Raw genomic sequence first — 11667 nt, 5'->3', positions numbered from 1 at the left:
CGTGACACTCACGCCAGGTGTGTTTGTGTGTGTGTGTGTGTGTGTGTGTGTGTGTGTGTGCATGTGCATGCCCCAAATCCTGAGAGAATAAGAGAAGGGACTGAAGCATGGCCATCCCCTCTGGGGGATGATTTCTCATTTTTTTCTCTCTCTCTGTGTCTCTCTGGCAAGTACACATGCCTTATAGCAAAAATGAGGAAGGAATAAGAGGAAGAGGAGGGAAGGACAACTATACATAATTTATCAACAAAATCAGGACACTTTGGAGAGTGAAAGGAGGCACCAAAAATAACAGCATTAATTTAGTTGGAGCAGGCTGCAACATCTGGTCACCCTGGATAAGGCAAAAAGATAACAAAGGAAAACCAAACTACTTAGCTATATTTTATTGATAGCTTCCAAATTAAAACAATAACCAATGTTTTCAAGTTGGAGAGGATAGAATAAATATGACTATGAAGGAGCCAAATGCCAAGATGGTTGAGGTGTTGGTAAGAGACTATATAACTGTTTGAAATTCATGTGTTCATTTATTAATTCATTCTATACACCTTTGTTGAGTACTTACTTTGTTTCAGCTACTATGCTAGATGATGCTCTCATCAGCAAGGTATGTAAGGTACGGTCCCTGCCCTAGAGCAATAATTTATGGAAAGGTGAATTCACATACACAAGGAAGTTATGCTACATGGAAGCATTGTAATATATGAATAAACAAACAGAATGTAATAGGAGATGAAGTTTCCACATCTAGATTGATACCATTCCAAGACATTAAAGGACTTTATACATAATAACTTTGAACAACTTTACTGCTGGAAATCTTTTGGTTTTGATTTTAGGTTTTTATCATAGGGCATGTACACTCATCAGAGAGAGACAGAGAGAGAGAAAGTGATAAATCACACCCCAGAGGGAATAAAATTCCCCAGGGGGATGGCTATACCATAATATCTTCACCTCCATTTTCCTCTCAGAATTTTGGGCACACACATATACATGCTTGGCATGATTTTCAATCTGCCAAGTCTGGGACTCTAACTATAGTCAGCTATGTGGGAGTCCAGCACCTTAACCACCATGCCACCTGCTGGTCCCATTGCTGACAATCTTGAAAAAATTGTAAAGAACTAAAGATTTTTGTTCGGGCCTAGTGTGACAGTGCACACTGGTTGATATTGCTACCGGGCTGGCTGAGGTCACATAGGAGGCCCAAATTCGATTCCCAGCTTACCCCGAAAAGTTGGGCATGGTGGCACATGTTTGTAGTCTCAGCTTCTCAGGAGGCAAAGGGGGAAAAAAAGATGCCATTCAGTGGGCAATAAAATATTGGATTCATTTTTTTAGAATTATTTATTTAATTGTATTTATTAGTATTTTTTTAAATTTGCTACAGGGCACATGCACCTACCAGAGACAGAGAAAGAGAGAAGGAGAAGGAAAGTGAGAAACCAAGCCACCAGATCCAGGACTCAAACTGTGGTTGGCCATGTTCAGCACCTTAACCGCCACACCACTTGCTGGCCCTCTTGGATTTTTTTTTTGAAATATTCTGTCCCTGGTCAGATCATACCTAGAATTGGTCTGTTTACCATACAAGGGGATGTCAAAATTTTGTGGAAAATAGAATTAAAGTATGATCTTATTTTGATGCCAAAAATTGAAAACCATGCATAATTTTCTCATAATATGCATGTCCCTGAACTTTTGAAGATTTCTCATATTTTCTGTTCATCCTATTTCAAATGAAAGTATCTCTGTTGAAAGCATGCCAAAGTGAAATGAGTATCTAAAGGAAGGTGACAAGCAAGGGGGGAATTCTGGAAAGCAAGTCATGTATAGAGAGTGACCATTGTGTTCTGATTTATGCCTGTTGCTCTACTATTTCATCTAATTATTAATCCCTCTTTCACTCTCAAAACTATTCTAGTTTGGATGAAAAGTTATATAGTTGCCTTAAGCATGCACAGCTAATACTTATTAGTGCCCTTTATTGTGCACTCGTGTTCATTATACCTGATTTCACTTAATCCTTATTGCAGCCCTATGATATAGGCATGATAGCCCCACTTTTTGAATGGGAAATCTGAATTTCTGAGAGTTTAAGTATGCAACCCAAAGTATAAAGATAATGAACAGGAATGACTTTTCCATTAGACATGATAGGCACAGGACCACAATACTTTCAGGGGCCCATAAGAATGTTTTGCTTCTGTTTAAAAGTAGAAGATAAGGGAACCAGCAGTTGGTGTAATGGCTATGTCGCTGGACTCCCACGTAGTTGACCACGGTTCGCGTCCCGGTCCCGGTGGCTTAAAACTCACGCCAGGCGCGTGTGCATGTGTGCCCATGATCCCGAGAGGAGAATGGAGGAGACGGGATTGCAGCGTGACCATCCCCCCGGGGGGTGATTTCTCACTTTCTGTCTCTATGTCTCTCTCTGTCTGACTGGCGAGCGCACGCGCCCTATAGCGAAAACCTCTCAAAAAAAAAAAAAAGCAGAAGATAAAATGAACATTTAGATTGAAGGAAATATTTTAATACATAATATTAATATATTTGTCTGTATACTAGTGGAACTGCAAAATCTAATTTTCTGTATTGTTTGTTTGTTTGTTTTTTAAAGAGGAAAAAGCCTATGAAGGTAAAAATGCCTTGGGCCTATGACAGTCATGATATGGCCTTGGTAATAAATTGCAGAGCTGGGATCCAAAGTCAAAGCCTGTACTCTCAAATACCACATGAAAAACAAAACAGCTCTGAGAGATAAGAAGGAGGAAGCTGGACTCACCACATGCTGCTGGCCATTTGTTGTAAGTGGAATTGTGGCCATGAGAAAGAGGACACGTCCATGGCAATAGGATGTTTTCTTCCTGACTTTCTGCCTGAGCTGTGCTTGCCAACATCATTCTCAAGCTTCATGAGAGATCTGAGTTGTTACTGCCTTTGTAATGCCTTCCCTGAACTCTCCTCTTCGGAATTAATTTCACTTTCTTTTGTACTCCTGCAATTCATCTCTGTATTTCTGTTATAGCATGTACCACATTCTGCCATATCTAGTAGGAATTGTATGCATATCTGCTTCTCCTTTTTTAAAAAAGAATCACTTATTTCATTTTATTTATCATTTTTAAAATGTTTTAAAGAATTGTTTGTTTATTTTTATTTATTATTATTGTTATTGTTGATATTGTTTAGTTTGCTTAGGGCATGTGTGCTCACCAGAAAGAGCCAGAGAGAAAGAGAGAGAGGGAAAGTGAGAAAGCAAGCCACCAGGTCCAGGACTTGAACCACAGTTGGCCATGTGGAAGTCCAGCATCCTAACCACCATGCCACCTACTGGCCCCATTTTTTTAAGATTTGACCAGAGAGAGACAAAGAGAGATAATGGGAAAGTGAGAAAGCAACCTACCAGGTCTGGGACTCAAACTGCTGTTGACCATGTGGGAGTACAATGCCTCATCCAACACAGTACCTGCCGGTCCTACATATTTGTTTCTCTTAAGAGTCTGTAAGGAACAGGGACCATATATTCCTTATCTTTGTATATACCGAATAGAGTGGTTTGAACATAATATGAGCTCAGCAAACATGAACTGAGTTGATTTTCTTCCCCAATTCACTTTATTTTTATTTATTTATTTATTTATTTATTTATTTATTTATTTGGAGAGGTTTTTGCTATAGGGCTCTGTGCTCACTAGAGAGAGACAGAGAGACAGAGAGACAGAAAGCAAGAGATCGCCCCCGGGGGGATGGCCACACCACAATACCTTCTCCATTCTCCTCTTGGGATCTTGGGCATGCATGCACACGCGCCCAGCATGAGTTTAAGCCACCGTGTCTAGAACTCCAACCGTGGTCGACTACATGTGAATCCAGCTGATTCCTTTTTTTACTTTTTTTCACCCCAATTCGCTTTAAAGATAACCTTCTTCCTAATGAGCAGAGATTATGCATATTGGAATGATCTGCCTTTGAGACACCAGGCTCTTGACACTGAAAATGTTCAAGCAGGGCAGGGAAGACACAGAGAGGATTCCTCCATTGGTTGAAAAGTTAGACTAAAAGGCCATTAATAGCCTTTCTGACTAAGTGGATGGTTTTTGGATTCTGATTGCAATCTGGAAAGGCAACACAGTAAGTGGCTGAGAATATGGGGTCTGGAGCTAGACTGCCAAGGTTTAACTCCTGACTCTGCTGCTTTCTTTAAAGTTTATTTTATTTATTTATTTAGAGTGAAAGAGAAACACATACCCTTGGCAGGGTCTTGCCACAGCATGAACCCTCCCTAAGTCTTCTGGCCTGCCAGGTATGTTCAAGTCGACTCAAGGTTTGAACCTGGGCCTCCCATATGGCTTCAGTATCATGTAGTGATGTCCTACAACCTGGGCCACCATGGCTGGGCCTCTGCCACTTTTTGACTTTGTAGCCTTGGACAAATATTATTACCTCTAAGAGCCTCAATTACTTAATCTGTAAAATGGGGATAATAATTATATCCACTACATAAAGTTGTTTTTGAAGATTGAGTTAACATGTATCAAGTACTTAGAACAGCACCAAGCACTAAGTAAGAACTATATAATGACTTATCAAAAATATATTAATAGGGCCAGCAAGTGGCATAGTTGTTGGGGTACTAGACTCCTGCATGGCCGATGGCGGTTTGAGTCACAGACCTAGTGGCTTGGAACTCACTCCAGTCACATGTGCATGTGTGCCCAAAATCCCAAGAGGAGAATGGAGCATGGTCATCCCCCCTGGGGGGGGGGAGTAATTTCTCACTGTCTCTTTTTCTGTCTCTCCAGCAAGCAGATGCACCCAGTGGAAAAAAAAAAAAACCTCTAACCATAATCACAGAGGCATTGTCTTCATACTGTCATACACAGACACAAACACAGGTACAGCATAATATCCGTATTTAGCCCAACTGCATTCCTTCAGAGGCTCATTTATGTATCTTCTTATGCCATGACCCATCATTTAAATGACAGACTCTTTCAAAGCCAATTCCTTTGTTGACTTTCTTAGTACCCTCTGCAGACACCTTCATGACTCCAACACACACATAGAGCATGCTGTTTTCCTGATACCATGATTGCAACAGTGGTATCTATCATAGCAAAGTAAAGCTTAACTCCAGAAGCTGTTAAGCCTGCACACAAGATATTTGCTCCACTGAGTAGAAATTTGATGGCACCTTTATCAACCTACTAATGTGGCAGGATAAAAGACTATTTGCAAAGCAACCTTAGGGTTAGATTAAAAGAAAAAATAAGGCCCTTCTCTTTGTCTAAAAAATAGTAATTCTACATTTACTATAAGTATTTCTATAGTTTTATGACATCAGACTATTTGACAGGATCTTTCTTAGGCATGATTTGATTAAGCCATGGTTCAATACCTGGAAATGGCTCTATCAATTGGTTCTTAATATCCTTAATAACTGAGGTTTTCAACTGAATGCAGTTGGACATTTTTTTTTTTTTTGGTTTTTACGTTTTTGTTATAGGGCCCATACTGTCACTGGAGAGACAGAGAGAGGGACAACAAGAAATACTTCCCCACACCAGGGTGATGGCCATTCTGTAATCCCTTCTCCTCCATTTTGGGCATGCATATACACATGCCCAGCATGATTTTCAAACCATGGGATCCAGGACTCGAACCATGATTGGCTATGTAGGAATCCAGTGCCTCAATCACCATGCCACCTGCTAGCTTGGGCACATTTTCTTCGTCAAATTTCTTGAACATGATCCAAAGTTAATAGCTGCCCCCTTAATTTTGTCCACTTATATTTTGAAATCCAGAGATGAAGTTTTAAAAAGCTTAGACAAAATATAGCCCAAAGAAAGGCTGACTTCCCAACTTCAGTTCTTAACTATCTCTAATAATGTGACTCCATATCATCTGTGATTCCCACACACAAAAAAAATCACTGTGTAATGGAGATGGCTTTACTATCTTGTGTCTCTTTTACACTACCATTTGAGGATAGTCTGTCCTCATTGGTCCTTCTCTCACTGCCTGCCTCTTCACACTTTGGGCAACAATAGGCATCCGTTTGACATCTAAAATGGAGAAACGAAAGCAAAAGTACACTCAGCCCAAAGTTCTAGACCATGGGTCTAGTGGAATTGGGGAATAATTGGGAGATACTGAAGGAATTGAAAGAACTAGAGATATGTAGTTTAGAGTAGAGAAGCTTCAGGAGCTATAGTAGGTATACTTTGGCAACCACCATTCTCCATTTACTGTTCCTTCAGAAACTCTTCTCTAGGCCCTGTACAGGGGACACCAACTGCTGCTTCTAGACCTTTAGAGGAGGAGAGAGAGGGAGAGCTAACAGACAGACTCTAGCTTCTTGACCAAGAAGTGCTGGCACTATTCTCAAGCTGGGTTTCAGTTCCATCTCAAAGCCAGGTCCTAGGCCAGGAAACTCCATCAAATCCTCAAACTCCAACTCATAATCCTGACAAGGAGATAGAATGACCATGACAAAATTGTCCTGAGTAACTTGTCCTTAAGTAGAAAATGCATTTGTTCTCAATTCTGCCTGAGCACAGAACCACCTAGGGATCTTGGGCCCCAACCCAGATTCAGTGTTTTAAACAAACACCTCGGTGTGCAGCCCAGGTTGAGAACTAAATCTCTAACCAAGTAGTTCTCAAACATTGTGAATCAGAGTCACCTGGAAGGCTTCTTAAGCCATGAATTACTGGACCCCACCCCTGAAGTCTTAGATTCACTTGGTCTGGAGAGAGGCCTGAGAATTTGAACTTTTATTAAGTTTCCAGGTAATATTAATATTCCTGATTCCAGGGCCCACACTCCATGTACAACTGGCATAACCTGAATGTGGCCTTGATTTCAAACAATTCCATGGCCTCCCCCTCAGCTTGCTCCTGTACCAAATCACTTCTGGGGAAACAGGAGCCAGCCCTAACCCTTACTGAGTCACACTCTACTCTGTGTGTCATTACAGAAAACAATCAGCTCGGGAACCAGCAGTTAGCGTAATGGCTATGTTGCTGGATTCCCACGTAGTCGACCACGGTTCACGTCCTGGACCCAGTGGCTTAGAACTCATGCCGGGCGCGTGTGCATGCGTGCCCAAGATCCCAAGAGGAGAATGGAGGAGAAGGGATTGCGGCGTGACCATCCCCCCTGGGGGGTGATTTCTCACTTTCTGTCTCTATGTCTCTAGCTGTCTGTCTGGCGAGTGCACGCGCCCTATAGCGAAAAAAAATAAAATAAAATAAAATAAAAATAAATAAAAAGAAAACAATCAGCTCACAGCCTCCTCATGGTCACCTAGGCCAGGCAAATGGTGATACACACACACAAGCCACCTGCTGGGTAGTGAATCTCTTTTCCAAGACCTATAATCCTATTGCTTATACCTGCATCATTTAAAGACATTGCTAAGCTGATAAAAAAAGACAAGGACTAAGGGACTGTTGGAAGCCTAAAATGTGGGAAGAAATCCTGCAACGATCATTTAAAAACAGAGCTTCACCTAATATGTACTAAATGTCTGCACTCTATGGCAGAAACTGAAAGATTGGAAGGTATAAAACCATAGAGAGCAACTGTGGATACTAGAGATGGTGTGGAATGAGGGTAGGAAATAGGGGAGGATGAGAGGGAAGGAATCAAGAGGAAAAAGGAAGAAGCAGAAAGTTTAAGGGAAAAATGGAAAATTATCTGTTGATAACTTGAGTGGACTAATATACAGTGTGTTCATGCTAGGAAAATTCATTTTGTATATTGTAAATATATATATAGTAATTGAATGTAAAAAAATAAGAAAGATAAAAAAGAAAGATTAAGAAAGAAAGAGAAGGAAAAGGAAGAGAAAGTAAGAAGAAGAAAGAGAAAGAAAAGGAAAGAAAGAAAGAAAAAGAAAGAAGGAAAGAAAGAAAGAAAGAAAGAAAGAAAGAAAGAAAGAAAGAAAAGGAAAAGAAAGGATGAAGAGAAAGAAAGGAAGGAAGGAAGGAAGGAAGGAAGGAAGGGAGGGAGGGAGGGAGAAAAGAAAAGAAAAACAGGGCTTCAGGGGCCAGCAGGTGGCATGGTGGTTAAGGGCACTTGGACTTCCACATGGCCAACCACAGTTCAAGTCCTGGACCCGGTGGCTTAAACTCACGCCGGGCACATGTGCATGCGTGCCCAAGATCCCGAGAGGAGAATGAAGGAGAAGGGATTGCGGCGTGGCCACTCCCCCTAGGGGGTGATTTCTCACTTTCTGTCTCTCCATCTTTCTGGCTAGTACATATGCCCTATAGCAAAAATCTCTCCAAAAAGAAAAAAGAAATTTAGGTTTTGGGGGCCGACAGGTGGCATGGTGGTTAAGGGCACTTGGACTTCCACATGGCCAACCACAGTTCAAGTCCTAGACCTGGCAGCTTGCTTTCTCACTTTTTCTCTCTCTTTCTCTGTCCCTCTCTGGTCAAATTAAGAGAAAGAGAGAGAGAAAGAAAGTTAAATTTTAAAAAAATCATTCTTTAAAAAAAAAATCTAGGTTTCTTGGTGGAATTGGGAGAAGTAGATGCTTTTCCATTTCTACCATTGCAAGTTTCTTGGCATGGCTATCATGTGAACATTAGCGTGGGGATGGGGGAGATGAGAAATGAGGTGATCCAGAGTCCATGCTCTAGTTTGAAGGGTCTTTGGGTCTTGATGCCCAGAAAAGATACATCAGAATTACTTAGCACTTTCCAATTTACAGTCCTGTCATATAATTTTCCATGAAGTTTTATAGAAGAGAAAAGGAAGCCCAGAGAGTTAGCATGCTTTTGCCCTCAGCTAGTAAGTAGAATTAAGACTGAGTTTAAATCCAGGCCACTTGACCTAGAATCCACGTGTTTACCCCTCAGGAGAGAGGGTACAGAGCTTAATGCCTGCTCCCCAAAGGCTACTGCATATACTGTACCTAATATGAGCACAGAGTTCTACCTAGAATTTTACCCCTTTCTTCTAAATCCTTGCTCCTGGCTCATCTGGGGTATGGAAAACCCAGTTAAGAACCAGTACAGGACTGACTCTGTGTCACAACAGTTATGCACTGCTCAAGAGAAGCCTGATCTCACTTGATGACCATGTTTTTAATCCTGGACCTGGTCAGCCTGAAACATGCCAACTATACACACAAGTATCCAAGATCTGACAATGGGTTGGAAAATTGAAGGAAGGGATAGTGGTGTGACCAGATCCTGTGGAAGGGGCTTCTCTCTTTCTCTCTCTCTGTCTCTCTCTCACATGCACATGCACTGTGTTGTGAATGCATTTTTAAACATCTTAAAAACAAAAACGGGAACCAGCAGTTAGTGTAATGGCTATGTCGCTGGGCTCCCACGTAGTCGACTGCAGTTCGCGTCCCGGACCCGGTGGCTTAAAACCCACGCTGGGCGCGTGTGCGTGCATGCCCAAGATCCCAAGAGGAGAATGGAGGAGAGGGATTGCAGCGTGGCCATCCCCTCTGGGGGGTGATTTCTCGCTTTCTGTCTCTCTGTCTCTCTCTGTCTGTCTGGCGAGTGCACGTGCCCTATAGAAAAAAAAAAAAAACTCTCAAAAAAATAAATAAATAAATAAATAAATAAAAATAAAACTCAAAGCATTACAGTAGCCAGAATGAAAATTAACTCTAAATTCACATATGCTAGCTGAAAAGAGCTTATTAGACTGAGCATGAGAATGTATTTTTATGCACTATAATAATTTGCAGATTCTGCCAAAGCATTGCAGTAGCCAGAATGAAAATTAACTCTAAATTCACATATGCTAGCTGAAAAGAGCTTATTAGACTGAGCATGAGAATGTATTTTTATGCACTATAATAATTTGCAGATTCTGCCCAATAGTTATAGCAGCACCCATTTTAGAACATACATGGGGAATCTCGAACCCTTAAGAGCAGCTTAAGTCATTAGGTATGGGTAGAAAGATATAAGCAGCAGAAAGCATGTGCTTGTCGAGAAATATGGAAATGAATGCTACCTCACCTCCATGTAATACCACTGTTTGTAAAAGAATTTCTAAAGTGAATTATTTTGAATAAAAATTATTTTCTTGATCCCTCAGTCTCTAGTAATGCTGTCTCTTTCTTGGTGCCATTCTGGAAAATCAACGACTTTTCCCCATAATTCTTTCAACACATTGCTAGTGCAATTAAGAGTTAAGGAAAATGACAGACATACCTGTAAGAAGCCCTTGCTACACGATCCTGTTGTTCATCTTTCCAGAGTCAAATTTTCTCTAAAATAAGGACCTTCCCTCTTGGGAATCTTTAAAACCTCAAAATGACTACTCTAAGCAATTAGGACATGTGACCGAAACACAAAACATTTCTTCTCTTCAGATCTCATCTTTTTTGCACTGGGAGAGGTACTTTAGAAATGCACAGATTCTGCTTGACGTCTGATGCAAAAGCAGACAGATTTCCGGTGAGAGTTCATGTTCTTCCCAGCACAAAATTCCTGTAGATTTCTTGCTCCCAAGGAGTTCTTGTGGTTTCTCAGCTGGGTTCAAGCCCTGTGTTGGGAGCACTTCCATTCAATTTCACAAGTGGAATGGTGGGGAGCAGCCTATCTTCCCCTTTTGCTTCCTGAATCTAGAGTGCTTCCTCTTCATACAAGTCCCAGCTGTGTTCAAGCCTTGTGATCAGGCCATCTGACCCTGCTTCCTTCCCTTCTGACCCCTCATTTTACCACAGCTTGGCTGCCTATTTGAAGAGATTTTTCCATGCTGTCCTGCATTTACTTTGGTCTGAGGTACAGAATTTGTTTTTTCTCCTAAAATGATAGCCAAGAGAAGCTAGTGAAGAGACTGAATTCTGAAGCCACCATGCTATCAAGAAACAATTGGGGGAGGGGGGGAGGGGAGTGTAGGAAGAGTATAGAGAAGGAAAGCAGGAGAAAAAATAGGCATGACATTTGTGGGACACAGAAATGGTTTATTACCTGTTGAAGATAATATGTAGAGTATTCTCAACTGAACTGAGAAGTATTTCTTGTTCGGTAAATTCTCTTTACAACCCAAACAATGTATAGCGATTGATAATGTTTTAAAAAAAGAAGAATTAAAAAAGAAAGAAACAATTGGATAGGACCAGCAGATGGCGTAATGGTTATATCGCTAGACTCCTATGTAGTCAACCGCAGTTTGAGTCTCAAACCTGGCAGCTTAAAACTCATGTTAGGCGTGTTTGTGTGCATGCCCAAAATCTTGAAAGGAGAATGAAGGAAACGGGATTGTGGCATGGCCATCCCCCGTGGGGGGAAGGAGTGATTTTTGTCTCTCTGTCTCTCTCCACCTCTCTGGTAAGTGCATGTGCCTTATAGTAAAAATATCTCTTGGGATCCAGCAGTTAGTGTAATGGCTATGTTGCTGGACTCCCACGTAGTCGACCGCGGTTCGCGTCCCGGACCCGGTGGCTTAAAACTCACGCCGGGCGAGTGTGCGTGTGTGCCCAAGATCCTGAGAAGAGAATGGAGGAGAAGGGATTGTGGCATGGCCATCCCCCCTGGGGGGTGATTTCTCACTTTCTATCTCTCTGTCTCTCTCTGTCTGACTGGCGAGCGCACGCGCCCTATAGTGAAAATCTCTCCTCCCCGCCAAAAAAATCTCCTCCCCCCCCCAAAAAAAAGAATTAGCAGCAACCAC

General features: G+C 41.6%; 1 protein-coding gene and 1 pseudogene across 4 annotated transcripts in view; both read right to left on the bottom strand.

Moving 5' to 3' along the window:
- Positions 1-11667, bottom strand: part of LOC102502931 (toll-like receptor 13) — a 58017-nt gene that overhangs the window by 42689 nt on the left and 3661 nt on the right. For 3 of the 4 annotated variants that reach the window (XM_027771969.1, XM_027771971.1, XM_006148781.3), the window contains exon 1: positions 10203-10589. The exons of the other annotated variant lie outside the window; for it this stretch is intronic. The gene's annotated coding sequence lies outside the window, so the exon portion shown is untranslated. Of the gene's footprint in view, positions 1-10202; positions 10590-11667 lie in introns of those variants that run through there. 4 annotated transcript variants of the gene reach the window in all.
- LOC102498881 (malignant T-cell-amplified sequence 1-like) lies at positions 4952-5760 on the bottom strand (annotated as a pseudogene).

The sequence above is a fragment of the Tupaia chinensis genome, unplaced genomic scaffold, assembly GCF_000334495.1.
Source record: "Tupaia chinensis unplaced genomic scaffold, TupChi_1.0 Scaffold000243_1, whole genome shotgun sequence".
NCBI lineage: Eukaryota > Metazoa > Chordata > Mammalia > Scandentia > Tupaiidae > Tupaia > Tupaia belangeri.
Note: the sequence above shows the minus strand (reverse complement) of the source record. Positions and strands in the feature narration are given on the sequence as shown.